The sequence below is a fragment of the Rattus norvegicus genome, chromosome 8, assembly GCF_021556685.1.
Source record: "Rattus norvegicus strain SHRSP/BbbUtx chromosome 8, alternate assembly SHRSP_T2T, whole genome shotgun sequence".
Taxonomy (NCBI): Eukaryota; Metazoa; Chordata; class Mammalia; order Rodentia; family Muridae; genus Rattus; species Rattus norvegicus.
Window position 1 is genome coordinate 109,775,406 of NC_141541.1, and position 11,432 is coordinate 109,786,837.

General features: G+C 46.8%; 1 long non-coding RNA gene across 2 annotated transcripts; it reads left to right on the forward strand.

Moving 5' to 3' along the window:
- The first annotated feature begins 1,125 nt into the window (after window positions 1–1,125).
- On the forward strand, window positions 1,126–11,166 carry LOC108351773 (uncharacterized). Of its 2 annotated transcripts, XR_015627389.1 has the most exons (3): window positions 3,443–4,540; window positions 6,209–6,916; window positions 9,698–11,166. It is a non-coding gene; the product is annotated as an uncharacterized LOC108351773 (long non-coding RNA). The 2 variants fall into 2 exon arrangements; XR_015627388.1 differs by lacking the exons at window positions 3,443–4,540; window positions 9,698–11,166 and adding an exon at window positions 1,126–2,302 and having other exon boundaries at window positions 6,209–6,795.
- Window positions 11,167–11,432: the final 266 nt, after the last annotated feature.

Below are 11,432 nucleotides of genomic sequence, written 5' to 3' on the forward strand. Positions count from 1 at the left end.
TGTGTGTGTGTGTGTGTGTGAGAGAGAGAGAGAGAGAGAGAGAGAGAGAGAGACAGAGAGGAGAGAGAGACAGAGAGAGACAGAGAGAGACAGAGAGAGACAGAGAGAACCCTTTGGTATGAACTCCATACTGTTATTCCTAGACAACTTGTACCCAGCCCCTGGTGTTTGCATGCCTTGGCGCCCCGCCCCCATCCCCTCAATCTTGCAATCTTATTGGGTAGCTGAGCCGGAGGTAATGTGACTGCTCCTGATTTTATTTCTGCGGCTTTACAGCCCAAACCGTTGAAATAGACTTGAGGAAAGGGCTCTGCAATTTTTCAAATCCCATTTTGGGTCAGAACTTAACTTTGTCAACATTCAATAAAATGTGGTTTTTAAAACAGTGAGATTTCTGATGGCCCCCTCATTCCTCCCGATTGGCAGCTCACTAGGTGAAGATCATCAGGGACTTTTTTATGCCTCATGTCATCTACCCCTCCCGTCCCCTTCCTCTGGCTTTAGATCGGACATTCTTTCCCCATCAGGTTACTACTCCCTCGCTTCCTCTGAAAATGTTGACAGCACGTAGAAGCTGTCAAGCTGCCTAAAGCCTCCCTCTGGCCTTTATCACACCAGTGTACAGTCATGGCTTCTTTCTCAAAAGCAGCTCCTTCTAGTCTAGATTTTGTAGTTTCTTTCAGTGGTACTTTCAGTTCCCTGCTTTCTTCAAAAGCGAGCCCCAATTCCTCCTGCTGCCTGGCAACTCTCTTACTACGCGTCCTTTACTGCTAGGAGGAGTATCTTAAGGCTTAAGTACCTTCCTGCCTTTGGTTATGATTAATAGTACATCGAGGTCTCATCAATGTCGTAGTAATTACATGTAGTTGGTGCAGTCATTTGGACCTGGCTTTATGTTTGTTTTCCTTTCATATCTTAGATTTTATCCGCGACCTCACTACATTTCAGTTCCTACTCAAGGGTTTGCAGGAAGGTTTACCAGTGAAACCCTCGAACCCGGGAAGGTGCTGGTTGCTGATTGGCCAAGAGGAGGAGCTTCCATAGATGCTGGTTGCTGATTGGCTGTGGGGAGGAGCTTCCGTCCTCTGTTGACTCTCTTATCTTTTCCACAGATCGTTGGAAATCGGATTTTTAAGTGGAAATAACATGAAAAACAAAAGAGGGAGATGTTATCAACATAATTGGCACTGACAATATATACAACCCAATGAGCACTTGGCTAAGAAATTACTTGGGATTCTTAGGACCAAATGATTTAAAGTTATTGCCAAAACAAGTGAAAAGTGTTCCCTTCGGGAGCTGAGCATCCGCGGTCTCCACAGACCTTTACTGCCATTAGTTGATTAATTAATTCATTAACACTCATAGAGTACAGGGTATTGACTCCATATGGCACTGAACAGGCAGTTGGATTTCTCCAGAAAATTTCTCATAGACGAAAGCACAGAAACAGTAAATAATTAAGCTCTGAGCGGCTTGGTTGTAATCTTTTATTGATCAAGGCAAAGATTTGAGAGCAGGAAGGCTTCAGGCGCTCTCTCCAACCTGACTCTCTTTGCCCCGTGATGACATGTTACCGTGAGACACTTGTTCTTATTATAAAGCCTTTAAGGAAGAAAACAAGCAGGCAACATGTTTATGGCCAGAGTTACTCCTGTCCAAGGTTAATCGTCCCTGCCATGAAGACTGAGCATTTTCTGGTGGGTTCCCAGGAGGTCATAGAAGTGAGATGACAACTGTGTTGCCTGCCTCCTTCTCGGCCCTGCTTTTGTTAAGCTTTCTCCCCCTAATAAAGCTATTAAGCCAATGACTTATGACCGTGTAGCTCAGTGAGATCTCCAGGGAGTGAAGGTGGAGGCCAAACAGAAGTGCTTGAGCATGGATCAATGACAGAGAAAGTGGCCGGAGCCTTCTGCCAGGTGGAATTTTTGTTGCTTCCCTCCAAGGACACCAAATTGGTTGCTGCAGCCCTAGATCGTGCTCAGCACTTTACTACCGTTTTTATCCTCTGGGTCTCCAAAGAGATCCAGTGGGAGGGAGATGGGGGAGGGAGGACGGAAGAGGATGGACAGCTGTCTCTTGTGCTAAGCCTTCCCCAGTCTCATCCTGCTACGGTTCACACTGCTCCTGCCTGGTTGGTCCTCAGTCACTGCCCTCCCTCTTCTCAGCAAAGCTTCTTGAAGAAGGAATGAGCTCCACTCGCTATGTCTATAGTTTCATCTCCTAGACACATCCCAGTCTGGATTTTCCTGCATCCCTCGTAGCTGCTCTTTGGTCCCAAGGTCATTGTGCATCTCTGAAGGTCAGTGTAACATGGAGTCATGCAAATCAGCTACTGTTGGAATGGTAGGTTTGAAAATTGCCCACAGCTTTCCCTTCATTGATTAGCCCTTGGTACTTTTGGAACCTTATGTATATACCCATGCATGTCTGCGTGTGTGTGTGTGTGTGTGTGTTGCATGCATTTGTGTGAATATGCATGTGCAGGGGGTTGTCTGTATGTGTTAATGGGGAAGCCATAGGTCTATTTCAGGTATCCTCTTCTATCATTCTGCATATTGTTAATATTTTTAATAATAATAATATAAATGATATGGTGAGGATGATTTGAGACAGTCTCTCAGTGAACCTGGGACTTGCTATTTTAATTAGCAAGCTCCCAGAACCTTTTTTGTCTCTGTCTTTCCAATGCTGGGATTTCAGGCTTACATGGGTACTGGGTTGCATGGATACCCAGGTCACATGGGTACTGGGGATGGAAACTCAGGTCCTCATGTTTGCATACAGCATTTTAGTCCCTGAGCTGTCCCCTAGCCCTGCCAGAGTGGACGTAAGATTCAGATCTGGTGTTATTTCCTGATTATTCCATTTAAATACTGTCCTTTTCTCCTCTTCCTCCTCCTCCTCCTTCCTTCCTCCTCCCTTCCTCCTCTCTCTCCTCCTCCTTCACTCCTCCTCCTCCTCCCTCTCCTTCTCCTCCTCCCTCTTCTTCTCCTCCTCCTTCCTCTTCTCCTCCTCCTTCCTCTTCTTCTCCTCCTTCCTCTTCTCCTCCTCCTTTTCTTTCTTCTTCATCATCTTCTCTTTCCTCTTCCTCTTCCTCCTCTTCTTCCCATGTCACACAGGGACTCATGTAGTACATGTTGACCTCAAACTCAATATGTAGCCATAGGCTCTCCCAATGATACAAGCTAAAGTATATCACTGACTTAGGTCTCTCTCTCTCTCTCTCTCTCTCTCTCTCTCTCTCTCTCTCTCTCTCTCTCTCTCTCTCTCTCTCTCTCTCCTGTCTCTCATTAAATTTGATAGCCTTCTGCTTCAGTTGCCCAAATGCTTACATAACAGGTGAGTGCCCCCATAGCTGGTGGACAGCGCCCTTGTTTCCAGGTTTTTAATTGGCCCTCCATCATTTGTTCTGCTCTGACCACACTCCCTGTTTTGACAGCTCAATGCAGGCTCCTGCTAAGCACCAGTTTGTTCCTGAGAATCAACACATGTATCACCTCCTCCAGGAAGCCTTCCAGGCCAGTCCCTCTGCTGCCCAGCTGAATCTGGTGCCCTTTGCTCTGCTCCCACAGTCCTCTATTCTTCATTCAATTACAGCCCTTCTCTCAGGTTTTAGAATTGTATTTCAACAGGCTGTGTATTTCCTGCTAGACTGTGAAGTTGTTCAGAAGAGACGCTGCCTTTTATCTCTGACTCTATGGGACTTGTCTCACTGCCAGCCCGAGAAGGGCATAGCAATGATGTCCTGAGTCCCTGTCTTCACCAGTGCTGCTGGCCTATGCTGGCACTGTCAGCCGCTTGCAGTAGGCACATTTTGCCTCCCCTGGCAGCTTCCTGTGCCTCTAGACATCTCCTCTAAAAGTATGGGGCTAGGGTTTGATCTCATCCTGCCTGTTTCATTTTGGCCCCAGGGAGCTGGTACTGGCTGGTGCTAATTGGATGATGGCATCGAGTCCAGCTGGTTTTGTAAACGTGGGCACAGGCAGTGAGTGGAGCACAGTTCAAACAGAATCATCTTGGAAAGCCTTTGATTCTCCCAGCTAAGCAGTCTGACCCTGCCCTTGTGGGAACTTGGCATCACTCCCTATGCTATTATTGATGAGACCCCGCCTTCGAGGCCCACTGTGGAGTGGTGATTGATGCTGCTGTATACACAGACTGTTTAACCCCAAAAGGCCTTACTCTGTCCATCTTCACAGTGAGCATCATGCAGATTAGTCACGTGCCCTGCCAAATGCTCCAGGCACAAGCCTTTCCGACAGAGTCTGGTTTAGCTCATATCATTAGGTGCATAGCTAGAAATGCAGCAAAATCTGAGGGAGAAAGCTTGCGGTGGGGGTGGGGGTGGGGGTGGGGAGAAGCATCATCTCCTTGGGTCACCCGGATACCCTGAGGGAGAACTGTCCAGGTTGTAGGTGCTGATTACAAATGAAGTTCAGAAAGATTACTTCTGGTCTGAGCAGAGCTTGGCTTCTCTCCTCCATCCCTCTTGGACAGATTCATCTACTTCCCACAGTCCAGGATGTACCAACAAGAGGTGTGTATGTGGGGGGGAGATGTGAAAAATATAAACACAGCTTTGCATCCCTGGGGTCCTCCTGTCGACCCTGTGTGAGTTCATATCCTCACATTGTGCTTGTCAGAGGGACAGCTTTCTCCCACGGACTTCCCCTCAGATCAAGGGTGTCACCAGAAGGCAGTGGTCTTTTTCTTTTTTTCTCTTTGGCAGGTGTGCGTGTGTGTGTGTGTGTGTGTGTGTGTGTGTGTGTGTGTGTGTGTAAAATCTACGAAAAGTGACAAGGACCCCTTAGAAAACAAAACATTCCCCACATGTGTTCTGTTGTGTTGTAATTCACTTCAGGAGACCAGGCTGCTACTTTGGAACCCTTGCTGTGTTACCCCGATCTTGTCTGCACCAAGTCTCCTGCCACTGTAAACCTCTGTAAGCCCTAGGCACAAGTGTTCCCTTCTCAGTGTTCTCCAAGTGAGTTGCCCTTGATGCAGAGCAAAGCACTACGGGTCGTCTGATTTCATTCTCAGCCTTGGTGTGGGTGGTACCCCTGGCTCTTACACTGGCTTCCCGCTCACTGAATGACCTTGAGAGCTGGTTGGTCAGCTCCATCAGTCTCCAAGCTAAGAAGAGAGCATTGTCACAGTGTGTGCCCCATAGGGGCATTTATGAGACCCCATGGTGCCTGTCGGGGCCATCTGTAAGGACTGACTTAGTGGGAACACAGGGCTTGAACCCTTTATTCTCTGTCCCTTGTGCCTAGTTACAGGGTCACCTATAACAGATATCCAATTAGCATTGGTGGAAAAGGAGATAGAATCAGTTGAGATACATTTATGCCTATGAAAGGCTGTTAATGTGGCCAGGAAGGTGGCAGTAAGAGAGGAACACCAGTGTCCCCATCCTTCCAGACTCTTGTATTTTCTCAATTTGTAGAGATGGTCATTTAACCTAGAACTTGGCAAGTATAGATTTTTTTATAAAAAGAAAAAAGGGAAAATGTTAGTGTATCTATGTGGAAACCTTGGCTTTGGAGGCAGCTCCAAGTCCAACACTGACACCCACCAGAGTCTGAGCACGCCTTGTGAGCCTCCATTTCCTCAAAGGAAATATGGAGGGATTGACGCTTGTCACTCATACTTGACTACATCAAGAGTGGAAAAACAAAACAGCCTATAGGAGCTGTGGGAGGGGGGAGGGCGGCTTCAGTTGCGACTGAAGCCAAGAGAAAGCTGAACACAGTCCAACTGCAGAAGTCGGTGGCGTGTAACTGTCCTCAGCTGGCCTGAGATCCGCCCTAACTGCCCTAACGGCTGATGTAGCTGCACAGTGGTGGTGAGCCTGAGGTAAGCCTCCAGCTAAGACCGTTTGCACTCAGACTCATTTTCATCTCCAGCTTGCTCTGTAAGTTGGGTAAGTTGGCTAACCTCTCCCAGCCACCCCATCCCCCCCCCCTTTTTTCTGAAATGAAGATGCTGCTTCCTAGTGCATAGAGTCACTTAACTATGGGGTTAATGTACCTTGTCTGTGGCACATAGCAGGTGCCTTCTCAGTGGCTTTATGGCGACCCTTGTCTGAGAGTGAGGAAAGGGAGGATCTAGGCTACAGATCCTACCTTCTGCTGGAGAGCTCGCAGGGAGCAGGGTTCAGTCTTAGATTCTTGAGGAATCACCACATTGTACTCTTGTTTTGTAGGTGTACCTCAACAATATCGTGGCAAACTACAGATGGGCCAAGCCGGGAGGAAAACCAATGACTCTTAAACCCAGGGTGCCATGGAGACCCTCTATAGTCCAGGACAGCATGCGGTTTGCAGCTTGCCTTATTATAGATGCTCTGTGAATTCTTCCTGGACATCCGGTCCCTTCTCTCACGGGTCCTCAGAACTTCTGCCAGATGAGGTTTCTGTCCTAAGTGGGGGAAATCTGCCTCAGGTTATCTGAGGGCAGAGGCCGTGTGGACTCAGGCCTCTGTGCAACCAAGCTCCTCTAGGAGAGCCCATCCTCACCCTGGGCAGAATGCTGGGCTTCATTCATATTCATCGTCACTTGGAGCTGCACCTTTTCTCCAGTCTGTGCAGGGATGTGCATCACCATGGCAACGCTAGAGGTGAAATCACTCAAGTGTTGGCAAGCAGGGTTTCTCTCTGGAGCTTGGAAAAATGGAGAGCAGGCTTGTGGTGTCACAGAAAGGAAGATGCCCTTAGAAGAACCCAAGCATTCTCTATTCCATTTGGGGACTTTCCCTTTAAATAAAAACTGAACAGTAAATGGAAAGAGAAATGTTTTTAGTCTCTGGATCTGCTACCCCAGTGAGCCTACTTGGAACGGACACGCTGATCCTTCTGGCTTTCCTAACCTGCTGTACCTTGTAGACTGTTCTGCCTGGAGTTACTATTTTAAAGTAATGAAGCTGGGGCCCACAAGTGTGATGTTTGTGCCTGTTGGCCAATTTCTGGCTCTTTGTCTAATTTGGGGGACTAGAAGATATTTGCTAAATAACTATTTGACAGGCTACTGGTGGCTAAGGGCAATGAGGACATGCTCACACACCCAAGGGGTCTTGAGATAAGCTGTTTCAGTACCTGCTCGAGGCAGCTTGCCCTGAGACTTCTGAGTACATGCAGCAGCCCCTGGAAATGATTTTGACAGCATTGCCTTTGGGCAGGAATGATGAGGAGGAGAAAGGTATGGGAGGATGGGTGTGGGTGCCAGGTACTGGGAAACTTGGGCTGGTTAGGGGACCTGTGCATACCCAAGGCTTAGAGGAGACCATCAGTGCAGATTGCCTGATAATTCTACATGATTCTTGGCTTGATTTTATTCTACCAGGGACAAAGAGGCACTGATAGTAGTTCTCCTTTTAATCAGAACAGTTTGGAATACCTTGTGAAATAGCCTTGCCCTCTTCCCCATCCCCCTTCTCTCCTCTACACTCCCCTCCCATTCTCCCTTCCCTTCCTTTCTCTCTCTTTTTCTCCCCCCTCCCCTTCCCATATCCACTGAGTACTTGTCAGGCCTCAGGCATTATGAAGGGCTAAGTTACAGCCTTCCTGGAAATAGCCAGCAGTCAGGAAGTTAAAGTGAATATATCATAGATAAAGGCACTTCTTCGCAATTCTAGTTTTCCTGTTTTTAATCAGGGACTTTGATATTAAGTCTAGGTTATTCGATTGGACAGATAGACTGACAGACAGACAGGCTGTGACCCTGTTACCCTGAAATTAAGGTTAAGGTAGGGTTCTAGTCCCTTGATTTAGTCTCAGATCGTTTGATCTGTTCTGTTCTCAGTTGTTAAGGACAAGCTTCCACTTCTCAGTGCCTTGGTTTCTCCACATTAAGCTTCAGCCAGAACAATGAGGAGATCTCAGTGGCTCTCACTCAGAAGGGCTGAGGTTTGGCAATGTTGGCAAGTGGGCTCAAGCAGTGTTAGCTCGTCCGGACTCTTCATAATGGATGACGGCTTCTCATGTGGCACAGGCACTTCTACGATGTGGTGTGGAGGTGGAGGGGACTAAGCTCTAGGAGCTGGTAGGAGGAGGAGGGTTCTGCAGAGGGGCCAGGATGACCACATAGTCAGGGAAGGTAGTATGGGCATTGCTGTCAAGCATCAGAACAATACCGTCAGGATTCCAATGATGAGAAGAGTGAATATATAAAGGAGCCAATGAGGAGGATGTCCAAGTACTCAAGGTGATGAGACCAATCTTTTGGAGAAGAAAACCATTAAAAGAGGGAGGCCAGAGATTCTCCTATCATTTGTAAATGAGATCTTGTAAAACCTGATTCCCTAGTCTATGAGGGCCCTTATTCATGTTGCCTTTCTACTGGTGAATAAATCAAACTGCTCGTCTGTATGAGGGAGATGTAGGTCCTTTAAAGGGCTGTGTGTTCCATGAGGTCCTGTGCCTGAAGTGCTCTTCACCGTAGTTAGCTTTCCACTCAGAAGTAGCTCTGATTTCTGATGTGTTTAATGTTGTGATTTGAGCCGTTCAACTAAGCTGGTCATTGGCTTTGAATATATTGTCTTTGGTTCCGATCCAATGACACTTGGACCTGAGGAGAGTTATACAGCTGGCGGCTAACTGACATTCACACAGGGACACTTGCTTCTTGTGACGTGGGTACCAATGTCCCTTTTCATTAGTTAGCAGGCCTATTAAATAGCTAGTCAGGCAGCTTGGTGTCATCTAGGTTTTCAGATCACTGGAACATTAGGGCAAGTCACATAGACTTGTTGAAGACATCAGTCTTTGTCCTAGGCCTTGGTATCTCAGGCTACCTCCAATGGAATTGCCAGATGGGAGGTGGTTTGGGAAGCTTGAGGAATTCCAATGGGCTTCAATTATTTTCATACACTATATTTTTATCATGTTTTTCTCCCCCGATTTCTCCCATATTCTCCCTGCTTCTCTATTCATTCAACTTTATGATCATTTCCTCAAAACAAAAACAAAAATTCAAGAAACCATCACCACCACCACCACCACCAACAACAACAACAACCAACCAACACACACACACACACACACACACACACACACACACACACACACACACACAAGAAACAATAAATCCCTCCACAAAACCTCAAAAATGAAAATCAAATCAAAGAACAAAGGCCAATAAGACAAAAATGCCAAAACAAACAAAATGAAACAAAATATTTACAAAATTACCATTGTGTTTATTGTGGTGGCACCAGGCCTGCCCTATACAGTGGTTAATACACCCAGTGACGATTCATTGGCGAAAACCAATTTTCCCCAAGGGGCTTTTGAAAAGATTGTGTGGAGCATTTTTAACTCCCCTTAGGTTATGAGTCATCTGGTGAATGTGATAGAAGTTCTAGATTTTCTTTCTGGAGAAACTTGACAACGTTTAAGTATCATCTGGGAGGTCTCTGTGTTACTCTGCCTCTCCTTGCTGTTACAAAGTATCCACCATAAATAGGGTAAAAGGAGGAGTCCATGGCTAGCTAGCACCTTTGTTTTCATGCCGGTGTTAGAGCAGAAATGTGAAAGGGGAAGGGGTCCAAGGACATCCCCTGATGAGCTTCTTCTGTCCGTCCACATGATGCAGGTCAACACAGTGGCCTTTCAAGCTGCTTGCTGAAGCCAGGCATACAACATATTCTTCAAAGTCATGCTCTCTGACTTACTTCTTATTTCTTACTTATTCCCAGGAGCCCATTCAACATAAACTCATCAAATGCTTGACTCAATGATGAAGTCAGTGCCTTCTTCATCCAATGGTACCTCTGACTGGGGATCAAGTCTTCAACAGGCCAGTCTCTTGAGGGAGGACTCTTCCCATCCAAATCCTATCAGCCTCCAAGGAGTGAGCCCCCGGACTGATAGAATTGCTCTGGAAAACTGCCTGGCATTCTCAAGGAGAGGCAGTCTCTTTCTGGGGAGGCAGCTCCAGGCAGCATCCCCTCCTGGGCCATAGCTAAGCGAGAAAAATCTGAGCACTTTTCTCATCAAGCTCAAATCAACTGCGGGAAGCCTCAGAGGGGCCTTCTCTGTGCTTTCCTAGTCATCTCCATCTCGACAGTCCTACAGGTTCTGAACGTTAATCAGTGTCATCGCGAGTCTGCTGATGTTACGGAGAACTTAATTGGTTCTTTGGAGGAAAATGAGTCACCATCAGGAGAATAAGCTGCAGGGCAGGAACACACAAGGGGAAAGGGAAATGAAACTGTACGCGGAAAAGATCAAGTGTGCCCTTATGCTTCTCCTAGGCTGCAGTCCCAGATGAGCCCACTTTTGCTGATGGGGCTTAAAGAGGTTTTCAGAACCACGAAGACAAAAGGTATTGCCTTCTCCTACCCCCATCGCCTTTGTTTCCCTCTCTCCTTTTCTGCATGTGCAGCCATATCCAGTGGAGGGGGAAGGGGACAGACCGTCCGCCTGACTGTCAGAGTTGATCATTGCTGACCTTATCAAAACACAGAATCAATACTCTCTCCTCCCAGCAGTCCAGAAAAAAATCATAAGGAGTTTGAACTGAAGCAATTTGAAGTGCAGAATTGCATGAATCAGGAGACAAGGCAGTAAACTGTTGGGCCTCTGAATCCTTCCAAGCCCTTCCTAAGAGTCAGGCAAGACCAATAACATCACTTGAAATAACTGTTTCTGGGTGGAGAGGGATCCAAAGAAGCTTTTGATAACCAAGCCCACCTCCTGGAGAAATGGTTTTTTAGGTTTGTGGTAGCAGGGTGCTTTTGAAAGAAGCCTGAAGGAGGGTGGGACTAGAGGCTGGGACCATGGTCCTCACCTTCCTCAGGACCACTCAGTAGAACCTTTCCAGGCCTGGCCCTGGACAACTCTATGGCCTTTTACATTTGGAATTCCAAGCTGGGTCACACCTCCTTCCCATTTCTTTGTTCTTTTAAAAAATATTTTCTCCAGATTTACTTTTTCTTTCCTTTTGAGTTTTTGCTCCCTCCATCTTCTTCCTCCTCCTCTTCCTCCTCCTCCTCTTCCACCTCCTCCTCTTCTTCCTCTTCCTCCTTCTCCTATTCTCTTTCTTTTTCTCAGAAGAGCTAAGACTGGAAATGGATTACACGCCTGACACCCTAGCTATTGAGAGGCTCTTGGCAGATGATATTGAGTTCCTGGCAGGTGGGATTACACAGTGAGGTCCTATCGCAAAACAAACAAACAAACAAACAAACAAACAAACACACCCCAAAACAAAAAAACAAAACATAAAAAACTGATCAAAATAAACAAAATTCCCAAAGGCCTGGGAGAAAGGAATGGAGGAAGAACTTAGTCTGTGTTGTACGGGATTTAGGTAGCACCATTGTTGGTTGGTAGAAGGGCCAGCCCTCAAAGAGAAGACAGAATCATACTATGTGGTCATTTGGCATCAGGAGGAGAACCCATTTGCTCCAGGCTGGTTGTTGATGGCAT